Source organism: Dermacentor andersoni, chromosome 1 (assembly GCF_023375885.2).
Source record: "Dermacentor andersoni chromosome 1, qqDerAnde1_hic_scaffold, whole genome shotgun sequence".
Classification (NCBI taxonomy): Eukaryota; Metazoa; Arthropoda; class Arachnida; order Ixodida; family Ixodidae; genus Dermacentor; species Dermacentor andersoni.
Genome location: NC_092814.1, coordinates 384,703,483 through 384,730,449, shown reverse-complemented (window position 1 = coordinate 384,730,449; position 26,967 = coordinate 384,703,483). Strand labels below are relative to the sequence as shown.

Genomic DNA, 26,967 nt, shown 5'->3' with positions numbered 1-26,967 from the left:
ATCCACTATGTAGCCACTAATTAGGCTACCGCGCCGCCTTTCCTTTTTATTTGTTGTTATTAAGCATGGACTGGACAAAAAATTTCACACGGCTTACGGGCCAAAGATCAGCATATACAGTATAATGGCTACCGACAACTGTTCTCGGCGCCCGAGGTCCGACGGCAATAAGAGAACCCGTACCAATTACTCCGCATTCTGTTATGCGATGAAGACGGAAACATGAATGGAATGTTGCCCTGCAGCTTTTTTTTTTTTCTTTTCTTATAATACTTTCCGTAAATCTGAGTACAGGGCTCTGGATGGGGAAGATATGTTTTATTTGTTTGACTCGGCAAGCAGAAAGTTTACATGTGTTTTTCCGTCTGCGTTTCACAAGACCTACCGATGGAAAACTATATGCGTAAGGACACACACGAAAGATGCATGCCGCTTGAAGATCAAGAAAATATTTGTTTTTCAAAGGGAACCGTACAATAACATAGTAAAGCCGACACTGCGGCCGCAATGCACGCGCAATCACTGAGTGGCATTAAAGATAAATAAAACGAAATAAGAAAGAGAAAAGAACGCATCTATTCCTAAGGCAAAATTACATGCCATATCCAATTATAAACAACATTTGAGTGGTCTGAACGCATACAGTGGTGCGCCAAGTAGTGGCCAAGTAGTACGAATGACCCTTCCTAGAAGTATCGCCAGCAGTTTCCAAAGGCACGACCTTGATGCGGCCCAATCCACTTCGATCGCAGCGCCGCCACAGTATATTTCGTCGTAACGCGCCTCACTGCATGCTCACTGCAAAGCATGTGCCGTCCCAGCCGCTCGTTCCCCTCCACTGTATTCTAGTACACTTTACTGAGGTGGTAGGCTCTTTCCCATGGAGATAGCATTACATCATGCAACCAGCCTTGGCAAGCGGACCCTCCGTGAAGCCACAGTGGTGGCCCAACACGTGACCTCTTGCGTCGAGATCACGGAGCAAGAATCGAGATTTGCTGATACCTTTGGTTCCCAATATCTATGCCAGTTGTTTTTATTTGCTGCGCGGGGTCGGCGCTTGTTCAGCTGCCATGCCGTGGTTCTGCCTGCAGAGCGGGAACGGGAAAACCAACCGCGCACTTTGACGTGCGATCACGTGTTGGGCCACTGCTGGCCCGCCAGATTTCGGTTTCAGTCGCGTTGAGGTATGATCCCTCCTCCTTTTTTTTCATTCCTCCATGGCCTTCCCTCTGTTTTTTTCCGCCGTCCATGTCTGGTGACGTTAGCATATATGTCACGTGACGTTTTAACCACGTCAATTCGCTGCATTTCCATTCTTTACGCTGCTGGCACCGTTCGCAGCTGCCGCAGTTCGCTTGTTTTGCGCAATACTTCAGCTCATTCAGTGCGTTCAGCTCATTCTCAGTGCCTTTGGTACCAAGCATCTGACAAGCTCGACACACGGGGCCGGACCTCTACGTGCGACGTTTTGAGCGCCTTGAGTGAGAACAACGAAGACTCAATCGTGCGACGCGACCTTTCGGACATGGCCACCCGAAGCTGTGATGGCGAAGACAATGGCGCGGCGACGGTTGGCGGCAGCAGCGACGAACCGCGTTATGTTGATCGTGGGTGTCAACAGACGGTGCCGTGGGCTGACAAAGCTACGCAGTGCAAGCTGGATACATGTGCACGCTATGACCAAATGTACAGAGAGCATGAGACGCGCATGGAGGGGCTGCGCGTGCTGCATGACAAATATCGTGAGCTGCTCAACAGACCGGCCCGTAATTTGTCAAAATAATCCTGGAGTTCTTCTGGGACGTGACAATACCAAAGTTAATAATTTTCACTTTTCGTTTGTCACTCAAATATGGTTCTGATTTTACTTTTTTTTTGGAGCGCAGTACTGCTCCGGAAACTAGTTTCCCATGCCAAGTATATATGTCATGGTAACATAAGGCGTATTTGACTTTTATTCTTCTGAATAACTGACGCGTGCCTGCTAAATCTGCTTCAATACAGGGCGGACTTGCCATGGAGTGAATGAAACACTAAATGTGGATTGCAGTGAAACACTTGGCGACAGGTCTGCTTGGAACGTAGTGCCCATGAACGAAAGGTTCTGATCCTCCGTGAAGTGGTTCTCTTCATATAGGTAAGTGTCGCGTAGCGCCAGTATAGTGCGTTGTTACGTTACATGTATACGTCGTAATTACGTATGTGCAGTCGGAGCGATCGAAAATGGCTAGCATAGCAGCACCCTGTAAAGCGCGTGGTTATACACGGGGAACATTTTATTGATGTTCACCCCAGGCGCATTTCTGCCGTCGGCGTCGCCGTGAGCTTCCCCATAAAGTCCAAGGGCGATAAAATCGTCGCCGCGCTCCGTATGCTGTATGTGCAAGTGAGAGCGCGCGAGGGTGAGCCGCCCATCGCGGCTCAATGTGAAATGTGTTCATGCTTATGTGCGCGTGACACCATGCTTGTTAATTTAGTTATTATGCCTATGTTTACAAGTTTATACGGTCGTTAAATCGGCCATCCTTTCTTCATATAGCTGTCCACTAATTTGCTATCACAATTGGTGCTTCGACTTTCTGGCGAAGTGGATGCACCTTGCAATCTCACTGGCTACAATTAATAGATTTCAATGTATGCCGTAAAGTAATTAATTAGGAACGTAATCAGTGAATTTTTGTTCATTAGTTGAATATGTGTTTCAAGTTCTCATTCTGGTAATGTCTGCCTCTTCAAATAACCCAGCTCAAGGACAAGAATTTGCTGTCTGCCACAGGTAGTTCCATAAAGTTTAAGAAAACTTAGAAATTCCTGTGACTACCACTATGATACACTTTATGCTATGCTGTTATAAACTTGTAATGAACTAATAACGTGCATCAACCCAACTGGAAAATCAGTGTCGCGGGGGACAGGAACAATCGGGGGGGGGGTCTTGGTGGCAGGAACCTTACATGCCGGGTTCTCTGCCATTACTGGAACCGTATTATCAGTGGATCAATTTCTGGAATACTCTCGTGTGACGTGGCGTCCGATGTAACGCCGCCTCACTGGAGACATTGTGCACCTGCGCTGGCTTAACCAATTTGTTCTACTTTCGCGTACAAAACTCACAGTAGCTTGAATGCAGCACAGTAAGGCTGGTTCACTACACGGCACATTCACTTTTTTTGAACGTATAGATAAGATGATCGCCTAGTTATGCTTTTAGTTTGCCAAGCAGCAAAATGATTTTTGTTTCAGAGCTTTAGCCTGCTCCTTGTGGCCACCGTATAAAGAGGTGGCCATCCAGCAACTGGGATTGAACCACGCACCGTCTATTGTCAAGCCAGTTGTCTTACCCACTAGGCCACAGCTGCGGTAAGTAGGTCTGGGCTGCTCCCATGGCAGCAATTTACCATGCGGCATACCAGGTGCCCTCGGGTTGGGAAGGAAACACAATCGTTGAGGTATTGTAATGGCCAGGCCGTGACCGTGTGTTGCCTATTTTACCGATAGGTACTGCGAGGCAGCTGTAGCCCCTCTGCCTCTGATAGCCGTGGCAGATGCCCAAAGGCTATGTCTATAAATCTTGAAGAGGGTGTCATTCAGTCGCTGGGGCTGGCAAATAGCCGTTGTCACAATAAATTCTTGGTGTTCTGTGAAATTCAAATAACATAATTTAAGAAATAAAAAAATGTGTATAGTAATGCACAAAATAAACTTTCTGACCAATCACAAACGGAATGAAAATCCACAAAACAATTACAATTAAAAGACAAAGTCTCAACACATGTGGCTCAAGGTAGAGATTTAATTTCGAATATTTCAGGGATAGCTTAAATGAAACTTGAAGCGATATGACCATTTTCATAGAAGTAAGAAAGTGTAGAAGCATGGGAGAAAGGAAGCGAGTTGGAATATATGAAGGAGACACAAGATGTAAATTTAATGTAAAGCACTTTCCCTACCATGGGGAAAATGGCGTTTTTCGTAGGTTCCATCAAATTATTTTTCTGCAGGAACTACTGCACTCAATATTTTGTGTAAAACATAAACAAAAGGCAGAATGAATGTACTTTTCATGCATGATAGTTTTATGAACGAGATGTCATCATCATCATCAGCCTGGTTATGCCCACTGCAGGGCAAAGGCCTCTCCCACACTTCTCCAACTACCCCGGTCATGTGCTAATTGTGGCCATATTGTCCCTGCAAACTTCTTAATCTCATCTGCCCACCTAACTTTCTGCCACCCCCTGCTACGCTTCCCTTCCCTTCCCTTGGAATCCAGTCCATAACCCTTAATGACCATCGGTTATCTTCCCTTTTCATTACATGTCCTGCCCATGCCCATTTATTTTTCTTAATTTCAACTAAGATGTCATTAACTAGCGTTTGTTCCCTCACCCAAAATGCTCTTTTCTTATCCCTTAACGTTACACCCATAATTCTTTCCATAGCTCGTTGCGTCGTCCTCAATTTAAGTAGAACCCTTTTTGTAAGCCTCCAGGTTTCTGCCCCGTTCGTGAGTACTGGTAAGACACAGCTGTTATACACTTTTCTCTTGAGGGATAATAACAACCTGCTGTTCGTGATCTGAGAATGCCTGCCAAACGTACCCCAGCCCATTCTTATTCTTCTGATTATTTCAGTCTCATGATCCGAATCCGCGGTCACTACCTGTCCTAAGTAGATGTATTCCCTTACCACTTCCAGTGCCTCGTTACCTATCGTAAACTGCTGTTCTCCTCCGAGACTGTTAAACATTACTTCAGTTTTCTGCAGATTAATTTTTAGACCCACTCTTCTGCTTTGCCTCTCCAGGTCAGTGAGCATGCATTGCAGTTGGTCCCCTAAGTTACTAAGCAAGGCAATATCATCAGCGAATCGCAAGTTACTAAGGTATTCTCCATTAACTCTTATCCCCAATTCTTCCCAATCCAGGTCTCTGAATACCTCCTGTAAACACGCTGTGAATAGCATCGGAGAGATCGTATCTCCCTGCCTGACGCCTTTCTTTATTGGGATTTTGTTGCTTTCTTTATGGAGGACTACGGTGGCTGTGGAGCCGCTATAGATATCTTTCAGTATTTTTACATACGGCTCGTCTACACCCTGATTCCGCAATGCCTCCATGACTGCTGAGGTTTCGCATGAATCAAATGCTTTCTCGTAATCAATGAAAGCTATATATAAGGGTTGGTTATATTTCGCACATTTCTCTATCACCTGATTGATAGTGTGAATATGGTCTATTGTTGAACGGAATCCTGCCTGGTCCTTTGGTTGACGGAAGTCTAAGGTGTTCTTCATTCTATTTGCAATTACCTTAGTAAATACTTTGTAGGCAACGGATAGTAAGCTGACCGGTCTATAATTTTTCAAGTCTTTGGTCCCCTTTCTTATGGATTAGGATTATGTTAGCGTTCTTCCAAGATTCCGGTATGCTCGAGGTCATGAGGCATTGCGTATACAGGGTGGCCAGTTTTTCTACAACAATCTGCCCACTATCCTTCAACAAATCTGCTGTTACCTGGTCATTCCCAGCTGCCTTCCCCCTTTGCATAGCTCCCAAGGCTTTCTTTACTTCCGGCGTTACTTGTGCGATTTCAAATTCCTCTAGACTATTCTGTCGTCCATTATCGTGGTGGGTGCCACTGGTACTGTATAAACCTCTATAGAACTCCTCAGCCACTTGAACTATCTCATCCATATTAGTAATGATATTGCCGGCTTTGTCTCCTAACGCATACATCTGATTGTTGCCTATTCCTAGTTTCTTCTTCACTGCTTTTAGGCTTCCTCCGTTCCTGAGAGCCTGTTCAATTCTATCCATATTATACTTCCTTAAGTCAGCTATCTTACGCTTGTTGATTAACATGGAAAGTTCTGCCAGTTATATTCTAGCTCGAGGGTTAGACGCTTTCATACATTGCCATTTCTTGATCAGATCTTTCGTCTCCTGCGATAGCTTAGGCTTACTGGCATCCTGTCTAACTTGCCATCGACTTCTATTGCTGATTCTTTAATGATGCCCATAAGATTGTCGTTCATATCTTCAACACTAAGGTCCTCTTCCTGAGTTAAGGCCGAATACCTGTATGTCATAAAAAAGATATAGATTGCCAAAATCAAGATTGTGGGATAAAATTGAAAAAAGTTTTTAAAGACATGCTTGTATCTACTAAGAAAAGACTATATCAAAAATGAGATATGCAAAATTTATTGACGTCTAAGAGGCACTATCTCTGAAAAAATAAAAGAAAATTAATTGAACAGGTATTATGCTACAAAAGTTTAAGTGGAAGTACTACAGTTTGGCGCGTGCTGGGCTGCGGTCGCCGATGTTCCGCGCCGGCTTGCGTTGTCGTCGCTCTCAGAGTCAAAGTCCGACTGAATGGTAGCATCCTCAGACTTGCTGCTGCTGGATCCATCAATAAAATCAGCTAAAAAACGCTGCGGAATTGCAAGATCTGCGATCGTTCAAAGCACGTGCGCTGCTACTGGAGGTGGCCATTTTCACTTTCTGCTTGGACGATCGCCAAACTTCGGAGTGCGTTAAAAAATTAATGCGTGGTGAGGAAAAAGCGACGTGCTTAGAAAACAAATACATAGTTCTCCTCCTACAGGTCCTAAGATACAGTGTGTCTGTGAGTGGCACGGAAGGTCTCGAAAGCGGTGTTTGAAATCTTAGATAGCGGGTGGCAGTTTTTACTTTCTACTTTGACGAGCGTGAAAACATCAGAGCGCATTCAAAAATCGCCGCCTGGGGGAAAACAGCGAACTGCTTAGGAAACAAAGGAATAGTTCTCCTCTTTCACATCTGATAGCGCAGTGTCTCCATGAGTGGCACGGAAAGCCTCCAAACCGGCGTTTGAAACCATAGGTAGCGGGCTAACGATACCCAATAGGCGCGGTACGAAAAGAGTTAAAAGGACTGTCTACTGCTCGGAATATGCATTGACATTATGGTGGAAATGAGAAGAGTGTGTGGTCACATTGACGGAAGCGAGCATGCTTGTTCTCTATAAACAAGGAATTTTATTTTTATTATGGCTCCGAAAGTGGTGCAAGAATGAGATGGGGTGTTGCTCGACGGTGAAACAGTACACCCAATCTGTGTACCATCACATAACCAAAAAGCTGCGCAGTCAGAGTTATTTTACTTGGGTGTAATATTGTTTTGCCTGAAAGTGTACTTTCTGCTCTTCTGCTTACTTTTCTTTGTTTGCAAGTAATTGCAAGTAATCTTGTTCAAATGACAGGAGTTGTGGTGAATAGAGTGGTACGTTGATGTATGACCTTTGAAATTGCCATCGGTCCAGTAATCAATGTTGTCGGCATCCGTTGGCATATGTACACAGTTTCAAGAAGAGACTGCACAGATTGAAAAATTCTTTCAAAAATTTCTACTCACTTTTCTGAGAAACTACTGCACATTTAGGCACTTCAATGGGTAAGCATTCTAATGCGCTGCAAAATTGAAGGTGGCTGTCAATTTTCCTTTCATGAAAAATGAAGGTACTTGAAAAATGGTAGACAGTTGCTCTGTTCTCACCGCCGGATCCTTGGCCGATGCGGTGGGTATGTGCTAGTGCTGTGGTATACAAGGTGCCACAGTGCTTGAGTATGGTGGCTAGAGCCACCATAGCCACCCCTCTAGCTACCATAGCTTGAATGTAGACATGGAGAAAGGAAAAATACTTTCTTCATGGAGGTAGAGCACAGAGTTCCTATATATATCTATAACTGTACGAGGCAGAATATGTGAAGTACTTAAGGTCATCAACAATATCGTCTATAAGATAGTACCATAGAGGAAGTACGCTCCAAGTCTCCAAGCATGGGAGAAGGCAAAAAATTTCTTCCATATGCCATTGATCAAGCCAGAAACACTTCAAAATTTTGAAGCAGCACGCATTCAACACCAACATTTATATCACGTTCTTCCTTGAGGGGCCCTCCACTGAAACAATCTTTTTGTTGCATCTAGTACAAGATGAACCAGCAGTAGAGCTATGTGGTGAGCCTTGGACAAGGCTTTCGTCGAAGGGTTGCTGTGAAGTGTATACCTCTAAAAAACTATTTCTTTGCCCGACGCTCTGGCAGAGTCTGTGACGGAAGTAGTGAGCCTCGTTTAGGAAAGCACTTCAGCTACAGCAGGTTGTGGCTGCAGAACCACATTACTCATAAGCTTCCTGAACGATGACAATTTAGTGGCCAAGTTTACAGGGCCAATATGTTCGATGCCACCTCATGTGTGTCGCGTGGGCTGCGCACGATACCGCCTCTGAAAACGCGCAGTGTGCGCAAGGAAATTTTGGGGGGAGGGCGAAATAAGGCTGTTCTTGCTGTGCAAAGGGAGGTGGGAGAGGAATGTCGTAACATGGTCGAAAAAATGGGCGGGGTAGCTCGCATCGCCTCCACCTTCTCGCACTTCAGCACTTCATTTTTTATCTCTACTGCTACTGAACTCACCAACAAAAATATTGAGGTAGAACACTCCTTGCATGGCGCTTTACGTCTAGTAATTCATATTTACTGATAGGATGTGGGACCAGAATGTGTGACAAAGCAATCCAATGTAATTCAGCAGAGAGTAGTGAATTCAGCAGCAGTCTTCTAATCCTACTGAATAGAGAAAGGAGGCCATGAACGAAAGCTGCACACATGACGGCTTCTGGACTGAAGTCCACGATACCACCTTGTGAAAAAATTATTGGCAACGATACCTTGCAACTGCTTGCAAGAGACAGTGCAGAAATATACACATAGACAAGTGCATAACGCTACATAAACAACATAGTTCCTCAAGAAAACACATAGGTAACGTTAATGACTTCGGTAATGAATACTGAAAATGAAAGAAAGTGGACAAAAAGAAGTTTCCTAAGGTGTGCATGATGCAGTGCCTGCCTGTAAACTTTTTGCATTTCTTCCTAAGAACAGGCATCACATGGAACTTATCTTGGTTGCTTAGTAGTGCCAAATTCCAGATTCCGTCATGGAGGGTTACGACAAAATAAAATTCAGTTTGACATACTTTCACTAGCTGAAGAACAGTGACATGTATAATTCTGAGGACTTCTTGGACATTGTTCGTGCGACATGTAGCATGATATGCATTTGTGAAATACAAATTCAGGGAACAATGTAAGTGCTAGTTTTAACAGAAAGATGTGCAAATAGGACCATACAGAAATTAGGAGGTTTTCAGAAGCAACTAGCAATTATTGGTGACTCGTTACCACCTATGAACTAGGTTTCCTGGAGAAATCATATAGCCACTCTTATTTCACTCAATAGCATATCGTGATGTCATTTGCGTGGATAGACATTCCATAAACAAAATAATTAATTCTGGTTTACAGTTAGCAATGGCATTCATTCAGCGTTGCTTTAACCCTTTGACTGCCACTCCAGAGTATTGTTCTGTGTTTTGAGCAGGTTCTCTGCTTCTCAAGAAGCAACTTGTGCAAAAACAAACATTGCACACATGTTGTATCATCTATATGGAGGTTGTATAAACAGATAAAGCTTGTAAGGGAAATTTCTGATAACAGGTCAAGCAAATGTATCGGTGCTCTGTATCAGCAGGATAGCCACGGCAAACAAGCATGGCAGGTCCGTGTGCACTTTGACAGGCAAAGGGATTTGATAACTGTGGATGAATTCTGCATCGGAAGAAAGTGACCACAAAGAAACGGTTTGTATGTAGCGCAAGATATCTATTGAACTAGCCCACACACAAAAAAAAAACCCAGCAGTCAAGTGGTTAAATTAATTTTACTGCTAAGTAAGAGTATGCATGCAGTGTATTGTACCTGCTAGCCGTTGTTTGGGCACTTTAGTTACTCGAACATTTCACATGCTCTGCCTGCTGATATGTATGTACAGTACAACCTCGTTATAACGAAACAGAATATAACTAAATATTGTATATAGCGAAGCAAAATTCCCCTTGAAATCCTCATAGAGATGCACGTTACAGTACATGCGATAATGGATACAATGAATTAATGTATATAACGAAGTAATTTTAACTCCCGCTTCAACTTCGTTATAACGAGGCTTTACTGTACTTGTAAAAGGTGAGAACCATGTGAGTTGGCAAATATTGTATGTGATAAAACACGAACAGAAAGCAAAGGAAGACGGTGCAACACTTGTGTGTTCCTCTTCCTGCATCTTCTGTTTGCACTGTTATGTTAGTATACTTGGTACAGTAAGCAAACTAATTAGACACCCAGAAATGCACTCTTTGCACACAAGCACTGTATGAAAATGGTCTTGCATTATAGTTTTGTTCTGCCACACATACTGAGGCTTGCCCCCCTCATAGCCACACCAAATACATGTTCGGCTTCTTTGAAGCCAAATTGCCATGTGTGAAAATTGTACAGGAACTTGGCAGATGGTTGTTCGCTTAGCCCAGTCCCTACTACTGCAATGACGCTATGCCTGGAGAAGGCCGCTAAACCTTTGCTTGATTACCATGGATCTTAAGTGCAAATACTAATTAACATAGAAAGGGTAAACATAATGAGCTTGGTAAAAGTAGAGAGTCCATTTCAAGAGTGACCAAACATTTTATCAACTTATTCATTAGTTCTATTTAAATTTAGCTGGACCTGATGGTTAGCACTAGGACCTGCATGCCTGGCAGATAACACCACTTTTTCTGACTATTTTCGGGAAACAAGCTGTGGTCTATGGGTGGTGTCCAAAAGACACCGCACATATCACCATCAATTGTTTTCATTTCCCTGGTAAGCTGAAACCAATATGTTATTTAAAGTTTATTTATTACCACCCGTGCCTTCGATTATGTAAATGATATGTAAGAGCACGGATTTGGCTTCTGTGTATTTTTGTTTGTGCGCAGCATGTTAAGCTTGTGGTGAGTACAAGCATCATTACAGTGCACAGAAAGCATGGCCAGAGAACACCTACAACATTGCCTTCGAGGCTATGGTGCACCGCACTGCAGCAGATACTACGTTCAGTTTGCCGAGGTTGGCTATTCCTTGTATAGCTAGCTCTCATACTGGAAAATTACTCGTGTGTCTCGTGCATATAAGTTGGCACTACATCTCCCACAAACAACCTCCACAGCGACACTACTTGCTTTAGAAATCTGCAACACTTTCCCCGAACTGTACGAGGCCCACCTCACCTCCGAGTACCTCACCCACGCTTGATCGGGTAGGGCTATCCTCAACCGCCTTAACATAGGCTTCGAGTCCTAAGACCCCATTGAACTCCCACCACACTTGCACAACGCATTAGAATTTGACCTTCTGCCGATGAATAGAGTCTTCCATCCACCCGTGTGTTTCGTGTGCAAGTCACCCCGAGAACACTTCTGTACTCAAAGAAGCTTCTCGGCTCGCTCAGAATGCTCCATTCTCGCAGGACTGTCAGTTGGATTTTAGATGTAGCTGGCATGAGTGGATGTGCACCAACAAATCATGCTTGGCTTGGGCAAAATACAAACATGACAAAGTGTTCACAAGAAGGGGGAGACTTGACGTAATCAAATGTTGTCAAACAATAAGATATGTTTTAGGCTAGAGCCTACAATGTTGGACATGACTTGTTCAACCATTGTTGATTAGTTTTTATGAAGCAGATGTGCTTTGCATTGGAAAACAGTCTAAACCATATTTATCAGCTGCAGCTTATCTTTCAGTCTCCACGCTGTCCATCTTGACCACATGTGCCATGTGTACACCACAACAGATGAACAGGATGAACAAAGGGTTAATTTCATGCACAGAATAGGTATAAAAATTTTTTTAAAAGTAAAAAAAAAACTTTTAGTGGTGGATGTAATGTAAAAAGAACAGAGCCTGTGGTAAGACAGGTGTTGCGACAAGGAGGTCTGGGCTAGGAAATATAGTGGAGTCCTCATCAAGATGGCTGTATGTGATGTGCTTGACTTTGTTGTCTACTTTCTGCTCGACACAAAGAGGGAGACGGGGTTGTTCCCGGACTGTGCGTCATGGCATTTGCATTGCAGCTGCTCTTGGACTGCTCTTGACAGAGTTGCTTGTGCAACTCAAATGCAGACACGTGTCTTTCTAAACTTGGACAGTCCAGGAGGACAATACAAAGAGACTTAGCAAAAGTGAGGACAATACAAAGAGACTTAGCAAAAGTGAAATAGCTGCAATTTTATAGGTCATGCATAGCTGTTGTACATGCAGAGATTTGTCATAGTGGTAAAGGTATAGGCACTTATCAAAAGCAGAGTGATTGTGTGTCATTTCCTAACCTGCTTTACTAACATGAGCAAGCGACAATTGGATGATTTGTTTTTAGATTTATTTTCCCTTTGTTGATTCTACATCCCATTACCATTCATTACTCTTCTATGTACGTTGTCCATGCACAATCCTTGCGGGTGCAACATCGAAATTATGGACTCTGTGACTGCCACGGTCAAATTACGCACGGGGGATGGCAACTTTGGTTGCCGTGGAAACGTACAGAGCGGAAGTTGGGCCTAGTTTCCGGAGCCGGTTTGTGTGACATTTAGACAGACTTTCTGTGTGATCCCCCGCGGAGCGTTCTTGCGCTCTGCTGGCCAATTCGGAATTGAGAAACCCGAGCGCTTGCTCAAGGATTTCGGCGGCCACTCCAGATCAACCAGTGAAAAACACCGTAATTGTCTGCACCTATGATCTTTGTTTCTTTGCAGCAATTATTCAGTGTGAATTCGCAGGTCACTACTTTGTCATGTGTAACTCGGTTAACAACTGTGGTGTGCCGCAACAAAGGCATGAAACTGTGCTGAATAAAGTCTTCGATCAAAAGCAGTTCAATAGTGAATTTGGCACATGTCACTAGAACTTATTTGTGCAAAACAACGTCCCCAATCCTGATGATGCCGATACACTGTGAAGGAATCTTAGTAGCTTGTTTTTTAAGTGAAGCTTTCTTTGCCTTTTCCTTCCGACTTTCCCCCTGCTGCTGCTGCTGTGGCGCTGCTGTCCGGCACACCGTGTCGGAAGGTGGTTCAGAGCGTGGATATACATGGAAGAAGCAAGGCAGAGAAGAAAAAAAGATGGGAGGAACTCGTTTGAACTGCACCGTGTTGAATGTTCACAATAGCCTCTGGAGCTACCGTTTTATCGCCACTTTAGCCTCTTGACAGCTGTAATTATTCATGACCCCCTGCAAGCACCTACCTTTCTACCAACGTGCAAATCCAGAGGGAAGCTAGAAAGAATGGAAGAGAGGAAGGAGGAGAGGGGGCAGGGAATGGGTAGTACCCACGCAGTCGCGAAACGAGTGAATAACAGCCTTGCCACTCTACGATCGCAGTTCCCATACAAATACAAGGGGGGAGGGGGGAATGATAGGGAAAAGGTGACATGAGAAGGTGAGAAAACGCTCGATAAACTCGATAAGTTCAAGGTATGGTACGCTGCGTTTTGCTATTTCTGAAAAATAAAACCATGCGGATATGTCTAGCGGACAACTTATGCAGGGCGAGCAGAAGCAGAGCCGCATTAACTAAGGGTTTAGGTGACACGATGGAAGTGGTCACACATAATATCAATACTTCTATGCCCGCTGCAATAGCTTTGCGGCTATGGCATATTGCTCGAGGTCATGGATTTGACCGAGGCAGCCACATTTCGACGGGGGCGAAATAAAAAATGCTTGTGCATTTTGTTTAGGGACAAGTTAAAAAACACCACGGTGTCAAACTTAATCCGGAGTCCGCCACTACGGCATGCTTCATAATCTGATTGTGGTTTTGGCACGTACAGCCCCATAATCCAATTCAAGTTTCATACTTCTGCCACGATGTGATGTGCCATGTCAGGCAATGATAATGCTCAGCCCTCTCAGAGGTTATGAAATATGGCGCACAACGCCTCAAGCAAACACCCCTCCCTTTGTGTTCTATGCAGACAAACAGCAGTGGTGCACTCAAGATAACGTTTAACATCAACTCACCACTCTTGCGTTGGACAAAACATTGAAGAAATTAAACATTTGCCGTCAACATCACCGCTAATTATTATCAATCAAAGCAAACAGCTTTGAAAGCTTCACTTACATAGATTCCCACAGTGCGTGGGATCTCTACAATTTTTTTTCTGCATGCGACTTGGTATTTGCACCCTAGCTACCTCTCCCGGCTGCAGAGGCACATCCTTTGCACCATGTTGCTGGTCGGTGTACTGTTTGCTTGGCATTTGATGCTATCCCTGCTTGCAATTTGTCCTCTGGTTTGTAAATATGTAGGTACAGTCGCTGACCGTTTATTTGGACCTCACGGGGACTGTGGAAATGTCCGAATAAACAGGTGTCCGAAAAAGCAGATCAAGAAAAAAAAAAAAAAGAAATCCTTTATTTCCACGCACTTATTCGGGCTCGGCAGTAGGCTTGAAGAAATCGTGAATGCTCTGTTGCACGCTGTTCCGTTTACGCGCAGTCAGATAAGCCTGAATCTCGGAGAGAGTCGTACGGTCACTATAGGCGGCTGAAAGCACAGTCTACTTGTACACACTCTGCATGCGACGGCAGCATAGCACATGGTGCGTCATGTTTCGACTCGGAGTCGTTGTCCGGTGGTGCAGCAGAAACCTGACGAATGATCTCGCCGTGGTCGAGTTCTGCGCATGTCAGTACAACAGTGTCAGCACCTGTGAAACTGTCAAATGAGATGGTGTCCAGAATGGCAATGCAAACACTGTGCAGGTCTCGGCAGAACATTTTCGGCGTCAGTAGGGAGCACATTGGAAGGCAACAAATCCTAGGCCTCCTGGCACCCACTTGCCGGCGTTCCCCAGCGCAGTCTGCACGGGCACTCTCGGCGCCATGAGACACTTGACGCGATGTTTCCGTAGGCCGCGTTGGATCACCGCAAGCTCGACACGGCACACAAAGCAAACATCACTACGCCATCACGCCGACACCAGGCGCACAAACGAAAAACGTGGTCTACTTGCTGCATCGTGCACGAAGGAAGAAACAAATCAGCTGCTGGATTGTCTTGACATGGCTTACTAAGCTGAGACCGGAACTGCTGTAGCCACGAACCAGGCAGAAACGATGATGATGAGCAGGGATTTTGCAGTAGCGTCACTTCGTGGGGCAGCAAGGAAGCTCCGTTCAAAACAAAAATGGCGTTCAGCAAGTCGAACCATGCATCGGTCAGAGGCGGTGCATGGTACTTTTGATCAAGTTGGCTCAAGGAGTGTCCGAAAAGTCAGACGAGAGGTTGGAAGGTGTCCGAACTTTCGACAGTTGTTCTACATTATGGTCTATGGGGAGAATGGCGGTGCCGCAAAGCAGACTGAATGATCGAGCATGTCGGAATTTTTGGAGTCCGAAAAATCGGTCGGCGACTGTAATCAGGAGTTCCTACTAGGTCACGCTTTGTCTGGGGATGACAGTAGTGTAAAAGAAGCACTGGTTTGTGCCCTGCTGGCAAATATGGTGTACACTGGTATGCTCCGAGTCACAAATTCTTTGAAAGGCTCGCGCTCTTTCAGGCAGGCCTGAATGTACACCTTTAATAGCTTCAATACATGGTTAAAATGTTCAACCTGTGTGTTTGACTGTGGGTGATAAATCATTGAGAAGGAGCGCTCTATACTATGTTCTCTAAAAGATTGTTCAATCTTTACAATTGTGAATTGTGAACCGAGATCACTGGCAAGTTCATCGGGATAGCCTACATGGCTGAACACACTTCGCAAGAAAGATGTCACAGTGTCAGCTGCCACACTGAGGCTGAAACATGCTTCTGGTTATTTGCTGAAGTTGTCTGTCAGAGTATTAGCAAAATGAAAATTGTGCAGGGCATTTGCTGATGAACCAACCAAGTCAGTGGCAAATATCTTGCACAGCGTGTAGGGAAAATGCACAGGCTGCAGCGGTGGTGTGACTGGCTTGGCTGATTTGTCCAGAGGTTGGCATATGGGGCACGACTTGATAAGCTCTTCCACCTTTGTTCTGTATCTGTGCCTGACCACCAAAAATGCTCATGCAGTTTCGTGTGGATGATGCCTGTGTGCAACTTATGCACCTTGGCTTGCTCATCAGGGATGGTGGCACTGCAGACTTGTTCCCGCATAGTAGCATTCATCTGGCACATGGCAGAAGGGGGCACACTCCAGCTGGCAGGCTTTGTGCATTGCAACATTGCAATGTCAGGATGTAAAATTGCCCACTTCACTACTTGTTGCAGCAAAGGATCCTGTAGGGTTTCGCTCACAAATTCGGGTGAGTGCCACAGGATGACTCATGCACTTTCTCTGGGTCTTTGTGCGTGATGTGCTGAGGGTATGTTAATGTGAAGAGAGTGTATGCTACAGCATTCTTCTTGGCCTCTCCGAATTTTATAATGTAGCTGTAAGCCAGTGGCATGGTGCTTCATCAGGCAATCTGAATTGCTGACAACCCACTTCTCTGGTGCTTAGGGGTGTCGCCAAAACCTGGTAATCCATGTGTAGGGCGAATAGACACATGCAAGTGTCCGCATGCCCACATGCAGGCTGAGGCATTCCGTTTACTTGCTGTGTAATTGGTCTAGTGTGGTATCCACCTTCTTAATGCATAAGCAGCACAAATGAGGTGGTCACCCTTCCACTGCTGAAGGACAGCACCAGTACCAACAGTGGAGGCGGCCATGATCCTAGGCAGGGTCAAACAGCTACCAACAGCTGTGCTTTCCAGCAAGAACTTGATGCATTTAAACCAAGGTTGTTCCTCGGGGAAGTTACTTTCTGAGCCAATCCTTTTCTATACTGATGTGTATACATGCCAAGCTGTTGTACTATGAGTTTGGTTGTTTGGGGAATTTAGTGATATTGATAAAGTTGCGGTTTCACCCACTGCCAAAAGTAAAAGCTGGTACAAGCATTGTCTGTGACATTGATTGCAGAAGCTGAATTTTTCTGCAGGTGCTGTAGTTCCACGAACCAAGAAAGTGGTCAACAACCATTGGTTGTTCCACTTCAGCGCTAGGCTTAGTTTTCTTATTCTTGTGCGAGTAATTTCTTTATGATATTAACATATAGGGGATCTACAGTCTGCACAGCTTCAAATAAAGTTATTATTTCAAGCTGGTGGAAATTAGGCGCATTTCCGTGACACTGTTCAGATATACAAACATGGTGCCGTTTTCTTGGCACACTATAATTAAGGGTCTTAATTTTCTGGCTTTTATAGTCTTCAAAACTTGTGGGGTGACAATTGGGCATTATTCTTAAAGTCATTACGAAGCAATCAAATAAATCTTAAAATGCCTGTCCAATTTTTAGGGGAAGGCGAGGGTAGGTGAGGGTCGTTAAAGGGGCCTTGAACCACTTTTTTCTGAAGTGGAGAAGGGCATTTGAAATAAAAATAAGCTAGTTCGGAAATATTTTGCCACAAAAACCACTTCAATGTGTTCAGCAGAAGCGGAGTTGTTGGCAATCACACACGGCCTCCACAGTGCTCCCACTCCTTCGATGAAGGCTACTGTGGGGTGTGCCCACAACGCCTTCTAAACATGGCGCACAGTTCAAATTTGGTTTTGGATGTTAATGACGCCACTTCTAATTTTGGCGCCTGCGACGTGCCAAACGTAAGCCAAATGTGATTGCTCTCAGCGAGCCGGAGTGCACTTAGCCAGTGGATTCATCGCGGCACCCCGCGGCGGCCATGGCATCTATGCTACGTAGCAGACTGCAGCTAGATGTAACCATAGTGCGTATGCGTAGCGTTTGCTTTGTGCACGACAGGGCTAGAGTGCGTGTGCTCGCCCTCATATGCAGCAGTCTGACCTTTCTGCGTGGTGCAGACCAGCTTTGTCCTTCACAAGCTTGACTACCAGATAGTAGCCACATCCAACATGCATATTTTTTGAAGCACTGTCGATTAGTCTGCCCAGGCGTCTACTCAAGGCAAGCGTGAGTATGGTGTGACCTTAAATTTTGCGTCGATCGAGACTAGTTGAGCGTTCAAAACTAGTCAAAATTGGTGAGGTCCGACTGCTATGACACTGATAAGCAGGGCAGCCAAAGTTTATTTGCCATGCAGGCTGCCGCAGCCCTTATTGAGCTTATGATAGTTGTTTTATTCCGGATGTAATTATTATAAAAATCTGAAGGCACATTTTTGCTTACTTCAGCCTGTTTATTTAACTTCATGAATAAATATACACAGTAACAGTAGGATGAAGTGCACTGATCCAAACACCCTTTTTGATTGATGTCAGCTATTGGCTAATGGCAGCTGCATTTGGGAATCTACTATATGATGTAATAAAGCATCCAGAAGAGAGCAAGGAGCAGGCTTGTGTTGAAAGGAGAGCGTTTGAGAGAAAGGCAACTTCACGCTCCGCCTGTGAGCTCCAAACTTGACTGAGCTATTCACAGCACTGCATGCCCTCCGCGGACTATATCTTTCGCCAAGCCCAAGGCGTGGTTCTGGACTCCTTTAATTTTACCATTGAGGAGAACATTAGTGTATAGCATCTCTCTTGCAGGATATAGTAAGCGGTTATATAGTTATGTGGTGAGGCATGGAAAGTACTCCAGGGCAGAAGAGAGCCTAGCTGGGGGCTAGCTAGGTACTTGTTTCACGTCAGCCATTTTGTCTGCCTATACATATAATTTGCATGTGACGTCACATCCGTCATCTGTCCTGACCATCCACCATTGATTATGCTAGGAGAATGCCACCAAATTTAAAATAGAAAAAAAATCGAGAGGCAGACGTAGACAACGCGATAGAAAGGTGGCTGGACTAACAACTCGCCTTCCTTTCACTTTGTCTGTGTCTGCCTCTCAATTTATTTTCATTTTTTTTTCAAGTTTGGTAGCATTCTCCTAGCATAATCATGTATCAACTAGCCCAACAAGCCATTTTAAGAAGCACCATTGTTAGGCAGCCCACTTGTGTGTTTTGCTGTGTCTGCTCTAGAAGTTGTGTGACTGCAAAAGTTAGAAGCCCCAAATTTTGCCCTTCCTACATGGACAGGCTTGTGGAGATAACACAGGCTTGCTATAAAGAAAAGTATTCACTGTGCAACTGCATGAGCTTGTACTTCACGTTGTTGCATATTCGAGTTAAGACCCCAAGGCGCTGCCAGCCACAACGCACATTGATATGATTACAATTACTTGGCGCCGTCTGTGAACCATGCCACTGCACAAGAAATGAACAAGAAATAATTGTGAACTGTAGGTTCACAATTATTTTTGGGCGGGGAACGTAGGTGCATATAGGCCTGCCATCATGGTCTACTACGAGACAACTCAATAAAAGCATGTTCTTTCGTTTAAGGTGGTGAAAACTTGCTTGCCTAATTGATCTTAAAGCTGCTGCATTCAGAGATAACTTGCTTATTGCACAGGTTCAACCATGCATGCACAATTTTTATTTTATGTGTGTGTTTGTGTGAAACACGTATTAATCGGGTGTTGCTCCTTTCCGTGAGTTTTGGTTTACTGGTAGTTTGGAGGTGCTCCTAGTCTGGAAAGCGAGCATTTTAATGAAGCAAAACCAGCCCCAAAACATTGAAGCATGCAATTGTCTTCCATGCTTAATTTTCATGTGTTTGGCCATAACTTCACTGGCGGGACATGAGCTGGTTGGTCCAAGTTAGCTTTGGTTCAACATCTTAATTTGTTCAGCAGAGCAGACAATTGGGCAAGTTGGTTTAGATTCATGGTTTGGGGTAGCGTAATAGAAAAGCAAGAAAAAGAAAGCATGAAAGAAGCTCGCAAATGCACGCAAAGTGCCTCGAGCGCCAGTCGCATGGAAATTTTGCCTGTATTCACGGGCTTCTTACATGCTCGGAAAAACACTTATTGAGCATTATTATGTAGCACTTATTGAGCAACAGAAAGCTGTATCAGGAGTTTTTCATTGTTCTATAATTATCTCATTGACAATTTTCATCTAATAATATTTGAGAAGTTGATTAACTAATTAAGACTGATTATCTAACGAGGCAGAATGCAAAAAATAGTCTATCTCCAAGCGACGGCAAACAACATCGCCTCGGTTCGGTCCAGCTACGTGACATTTGCATATTTTTGAAGTTTGGCTCAAGTTACATGAAACACCCTGTAGGAAAAAAAAAGGTTTTGGAAGCACTAATCAATTTGTGTACTTCTTTAGTGCCTTGAATTTATACTTGCAGGCTACTTGCCCTCCTCAGTAGCTCTGGTATTGTGCTGCTGAGCATGTGGTCATGGTTTGATTCCTGGTCATGAGCGATACAAACTTTAATGGTGTGCTGGAGATCTTCGCCTCGTCACGGCATTCGCGTTTTGGTGGGCGTAAAATGCAGAACTGCTGATGTACGTGGATTTACATGCACGGTAAAGTACCTCAAGGTGGTCAAAATTAATACAGAGCCCTCCACTACAATGTTCCTCATAACCCAGTCTCTGGTTGCCCATAATATAATATGGCAGAATGGTCAGCTAATTTGCTGCTAGGGTTAAACTTTTTTTCTGAAAGTTTGTTGTAGTTTCATCACTCATGATTGACAAGATGTACTTGCAGCTGTTTTTGCTGAGTACTGTTCTTGTGAAATGAAAGGGTAATTAAAGGGACAGAAGCACTGGATCAGTTTAGATTGATAAAATATTCTTAAATGAACTTTATTTTCTTTGATTTAGCGGCAATAACTTGATTATTAGAAGAGGAAATGATGCTTTCATTTTTGACTTTCAAGCAGAAACCCTAGGGCCAGTCTGTGGTGTCACAGTGATGTCACAGATTACAAAGTAATTTTTTGCATTTCGGCCATTGTGATTCAGTAAATGTTCTTGAAGCTTAGCTTCCTAAATTTAGTCTTTAGTTCTTTTAGAATACAGTGTATAGCAGTTCACTTTTATCGGTTTAACAAGGCACGAGCAGATTCTGTCACGATGATGCCGCAGTGAGCTGGTGTGGGAATTTCAAGGCCACCTGTTTTTCATTTTTGCATTTTTTCTGGCCCACCAAGAGCACTCTTGCAGTAAGAGTGGCTTTTTTGGTGTTTTGGAAAAGTAGTTTACTAACATAGGTCAAATCATGTTTCCCTTTAGTGTTCTTTTAGGGGGGCATGAGGCACTTTTATATTCTTATTTTCTTAAACACTTTTAATGAAATTTTCACAGCTAACGTATTTTTAACAGCTGATTCCAGAGATACAATTATTTTTTCGTATGATAAATATTTTTTATGATATCCAAAAGAGGATGTTCTTTAATTGTTTAGGGCCTAATGAGCTAATTAACAACTTGCATGGTAACATAGAGTACACTGAATCGATCTGAACATTCATAGTGTGTCGTAAGCTATAAATTGTTCTTGGCTATTTTTGAGCGAAGTTATATGTTTTTAAATTTAGTCATAAGAAATGTCCACCTTGATAATAGAAAAATGTGAAGTTGGGCATTTGTTATCACTTAGTTTGACAACCTGTAATGTCGCTTCAAAATGGTCTAAAACAACGATTAATAGTTTACACCAGACTATGAACATTAGGCATTGATTCCATGTGCTGCACATTGCCGTGAAAATAGCTGTTAATCAGCTAATTAGGTCCTAAACAAAGTACATCTTGTTTTGAATATCACAAAAAATATGTACCATTGAAAAAAATTACATTTTTGAGGTTAGCTGGGTGAAAATACATTCACTCTGCAACTTTTATTCAAATTGTTTAAAAAATGAAATAGTTTTTTCAAGTGCCGCGTCCCCCCCGTAACAAGGTTTTCCAGTGATTATTTATATAACCATTTGCCTGCTCTCAGTAAAGCTTGCCTGAAACTAGTGTCATGTATAGTGCTTTCTTGTTTCATTAGTTGAGTATCGCTGTACTTCTAAACATAAAGTTTGGTTGTAGTTAGGCTGTGAACAGGCATGCAATCAAGTGTAATAGTAACACGCCCCCACTTTTCATTTTGTCCTCTATTATTTCTGCAACTTCTAAATCTGCTGTGAGAAGATTAGGTAGTACTGATGAGGGCCTCAATTTTTATTTAGTTACAGCTGTATTAAGTGAACAAACAATGAAGCCAGGGAACGCATAGGAGAAATGAACTGTTCTTATCATTTATGTGTGGAAATATGAGGAGAAGGGAAATGAAAGTGGACAAAAACACAATTTGTCACTGATGGGACCCAAACCCATACCTTCCACATTACACATGCAATGTTTTGCTACTGAGCTAGAGCGGTGGCTATCCACCCCATATACTTCTTCAAGCACATGTGTATATGTACTAGATCTTGTCCTGGTTATAATACTATGGCTACTGGTACTGGCTATAACAGTCCCAGCAGTAGACTTTCAGGTTATCCCACTCAACCTAATCTGTTTGACAGTGTATTCAGGTGCCGTAAAAGTTAATCCATCTGCTGGTCACTTTAATTTAAGTGCCACTCAATTTATTCTGAGCACCACTTAATACCTACACGAGTCAATTTATTCTAAACACCAGAGAACATAGTCCTAATGCAGCATCCTTCAAAAGTCCTCATGGTTCAAGCCAAGCAAATTTTCCTGAAATCGTTCGGCGTTGATACTTTTTTTTTTTTAGAATAAAAGGGCGACATGGGGGACCAGAAGCTTTATTCCCTCAAGGAACAAAAAAAGTTTGGGGATTGTTTTTTTTTATGTGACACAGCAGACGGCCGCACATAAAAAAATTTTTTTTGACTACATGTGAGCAGGAAGTTATGAAAATTATTGTCTGAAATCCTTGCTACTGGCCACCGCGGTTTAGTGTTATGTTGAACATAACCATACAAGGTTCAATTGCCAGCAGTGGCAACTGCCTTTGGATGGAGGCAGAATATACAAAGCACCTGTGCGCTACTTAGTTGTAGGTTACATAACTCTTGTTTAGTGAGAATGGAGCTGGAGACCTCCACTCTTAAGCTCTTCATAGCCGTGGCATTTTACTAATTTAGAGGCCATTGAATCAGAAGCATACATTGCTTCCTAACAGTCTGAAAACATGTTAGCTCGGTAACATTTGCAAATGAGTGGTGTATATGCAAAGTGGGGTAGGACTATGGAACTTGTGTTGGAAAGAAAAAAAAAGCTGTGTGGGTGTTCTTCCCAGCAGACTGCTACAAACTAGTTCACGGTGCATTGTTTCTACCACCTTTCAACCATATGAAGCCAACAGTGAGGCCAAGGAAAACAGAAAGGAAATGGCCTGTGGTTTTAATTCAAAATGTACCAATAGTATAGAAAATAGGGATGACAGGGAACAGAACGACAACTTGCTGCCACCGGGGGCCAAGGCCACATCTTCCGCATTATGTGTGCGGTGCTCTTATGCTACCATTTAATTCAGTACATGAACTTAACAGCAGACAAATGGTCAATAAACCCTCGTTTGGCACCTTATGGTATCAAGGCTGACAAAGTTGAGACCATCACTGTGCAAGAAGAATGAGTGGACCAAAGAAAATTGAGCCCCTCAGTTTTCCCTTCTTGTTTTCAACTGCGTAGGCATTTCTGTTTTGATTTGATTCTCACAGCTCAGTACACTGTGCACACTGCACTGAGTTTATATTGTTAGGCAAATACAAATTGTACCCAGAAAAAAAATTAAAATTGGTGCAGCATTCAAATATACAATATCTTTTCAATTGAAAACCACTTCAATTCTTGGTGTTGGGCTGACATTTCTTCACCATTTTTTACACATCAGTTGCTGCCTGCCGTGTCACTGTTAAAAAAAAAAAAAAAAAGCCTCCAGAAATGTTTGTCGTGCCACTCTGGATTAAAGCTATACATTTCCTGTCTTGCCCTTTTATTTCAAAAAAATCGCTTTCAATTCCTAACAGTTTCACAAAATATTCTTGGTGAGAACTTCAGAAGTTTTTAAAGTATGTTGTGCATATAATAAGTTCCGTGACATTTGGATTCAATTGACTAGCATTAAGGTTAAAGTAAGTGGTGCTTGGATTAAAATAACGAGCAGTTGAATTAATTTGTATATGTAGTGCATGGAATAAATTAGGTTGTCACGTGGATTAAATGTACTGGCCTTTGGATTAAGTAAAGTGGAAAAACCTAATACAAACATAATAGTCCAGAAACTGGATGGTGGGATTGCTGCTGCTCTACCTGAATGCTAGAGCGTCACATGTGTAGTGTGATGTGGGCTCGGCTCCTGCAGCAGCAAGGTGTATTTTCATCTACGTTCTCTCTTTTTTTTTTATTTCTGCATTTCAACACAAAGAGTTAATTTTCTCTGTGCTTACCTTGGCTTCAATGTCTGTTGGCTAAATCTGTTGTCATTTGTTGTTTTTCAATTTTTCATGTGCCATTTTAAAGCTGAACTGCAGGTGATCAAATGATGGGCAGTGGACATGCAAGATGTCATGCAGTGGTTACTGAACAATACTGCAGCTGGACATAATGCATAAACCTGCTCAGTCAGTTGACAAGTGTCATGGACAGCGGAGCTAAATAGTTTTTTGTGTAGCTGCGAAAAGTAGCCTAGAATAAAAAAAAATTGCCAGCAAGTTTTTTCAACAGTTTTTTCACGTCAACATGACCTTTCACATGATAGTGGATAAGTCATAATGGCTGCTGGTTTAATTTTTGTAAAAATTATAACTGGTCAATTTGTCAGTCAAGAGAAGATTTCTCAGCCCGGCTACTTAGGCTGTGCACTTGATTGAATTCATAGTTCACAATTACCCTTCCAATTAAGAGTTTAGAAGCAAATTCAGGCAAATATTGGGGCGGCGATGCCCATTTCACTTGCTGAACAGCAACGAAGGGAACTCAACAGATTGAACTTATCTCTTCCGGTTACGACTGTGCCTGTGTAACTCAAGACAGAAGTCATTCATGTGTGTTACACTTTTAGCCAGTGGGGGAACAAAACTAGAGCCAATCAAGCACCTTTCAAGTGTAGCTGGCATGACTATTGATAAGAAAAGGAACTCTCTACTTCTAAAGTCAACAAAATTTTTTGCCTTTGCGGCTGGACATTCAATTGTGCCTGAGTGAGCTTGATATGCTTGACATTTCCACTCATAGTAAGTGTCGCTGACGGGCAACTGCCGGTTCAGGTTGCATCGTTTATTTTTTCCGCACAGTTTGTGCAAAATCATCAGTTATATCAACTCTTTAGCTCCAGCACAAAAATGTAATAGTCAATTACGTAAATTATTAAATGTTTATACAAATTCGGTTAAAACTACTTCGGCACCCGGTGCTACTGTTATTGTTATTTAGTATGACTTTGTGATATATAAAGTTGCAGATGTATGGCAGCTCAATTAGTAGAGCAAAAGATTCAGTTTACATTTCTGGTGTCTAATCAGGATTCACAGTTGTCAGCTCTCGCATAGCCCACTCTTTTTTGTAACGTAAGCCCAGTGGCAGCATGCTAAGAAACCCGCTTTGCTTCTCTATCCAGGTTTTTCTCAGAATTCTGCAAACTGTGCATTACGGTTCCCCGGCGGCGAGACATGTGGACTGCGTGCCTGGGCTCGACACAGCAACATCAGCACTGACCGACTGCACTGTTCCCGATAAACCCTGCGTCATAATGCCTTTTCTGATACCGATCACAACTACGCCATGTCACGTGGTCCATTTTCCGGCTGTGAGAAATCCATCAAGCCAGCTCTTCATCAGTGGGCTCGGCAGCAGCACTGGCAGCAACATGCTTAGAAACCCGCTTTCCTTCGCTGTCCAGGTTAGTGGCTATTTGCCTGCGAGTTGTTACTGAAGCGACAACCATTTCCGAGTGCTGTTGCCTCGCCCACTGTGCGTGAAAAGGCTCTTAAATTGTGCTTTGACAGCCAACAATGATTTGTCATCTTGTGGTGACATCGAGGCCAATCCTGGGCCTTCTGTGAGGGAAATGATATCCGAATTATTGCAAGTTCAAAAAATTATCAGTTCGATAGTTGAGGGCATACAGTAAACGCAGAAGGAAATAAAAACAAGCTTACCAGAATAACTGAGGATATGAATGGCATCGATCAGCAGTTACATAAGCTGAAGGCTCTAGCCATGAAGGTTGAGAATATGAAATCGTCTCGAAACTTGAATCTCAGCTGTTGGTGCTTCGGGACCAAATCAATGAATTAGAGAACAGAGGGCACAGAAACAAAATATATATGGTCTAGGTGAGCCAACTGATGAGTCACACGATTAACTAGTTAAAAAAGTACATGAAGACATTTTTGTAGAACATTTCAGTGCGAGAACGCTAATAACGTGAAGACTAAAAGCGAGAGCAATCTGGCCATCCACTAGGCAAAGTGCGGCTGCTATCCGTTCTATAGGGCCTATAATTAGGCTATTTTCAATGTGCTTTTGATAAGGTCCCGCGTGATAAACTAATTTTAAAGCTTAGAATCCTTGGCATCACTGAAAGCTTTGTAAACTGGATTTCTGCATACCTGACTAACAGGAAGCAACACACTGACATTGGAGGACAGCTTTCTGGCAGTCTCCCAGTCACATCAGGGGTACCACAGGGTAGTGTACTGGGCCCCCTGCTCGTCTTGGTTTATATCAACGATATTGTAAACGATTGTAACTCCTGGCGTGCAAATCCGGCTGTTTGCAGATGACTGCGTTTTGTTCAAAGAAATTTTTTGTTCCGATGATCAAATTGAGCTAAATAACAACCTGAATAACATATTGAAGTGGTGCAAAGATTGGGGGATGGTTGTTAACACCGACAAAACGGTTTTCCTCCCTGTAACACGTAAAAAAACACCTCTGTCTTTTACTTACAGACTTGGCCCATCGTCATTGAAAAAAGTCGACAATTAAAATAATTAGGTGTTACATTAACAACTAATTTATCCTGGAATATACATGTTAGCAATATTTGTTCATCTGCCTTTCCAAAGCTCTGCTTCCTGAAACATAAACTTCAAACCACCCCAAGCAATGTTAAACTACTATGCTATTATTCCTTAATCAGACCCAAATTAGAATACGCCAGTGCAGTACAGTGGAACCCCGTTCATACGTTT

The 26,967-nt window shown here is 43.2% G+C and overlaps 1 long non-coding RNA gene across 2 annotated transcripts in view; it reads left to right on the top strand.

Moving 5' to 3' along the window:
* Window positions 1–1,300: 1,300 nt before the first annotated feature.
* LOC126518616 (uncharacterized) overlaps window positions 1,301–26,967 on the top strand; it is a 52,111-nt gene continuing 26,444 nt past the window's right edge. The window contains exons 1-4 of one of the 2 annotated variants that reach the window (XR_008609944.2): window positions 1,301–1,820; window positions 2,008–2,140; window positions 3,247–3,363; window positions 25,389–25,670. This is a non-coding gene — a long non-coding RNA (uncharacterized lncRNA). Of the gene's footprint in view, window positions 2,141–3,246; window positions 3,364–25,388; window positions 25,671–26,967 lie in introns of both variants that reach the window. The other variant, XR_007596433.3, reaches the window with a different exon arrangement.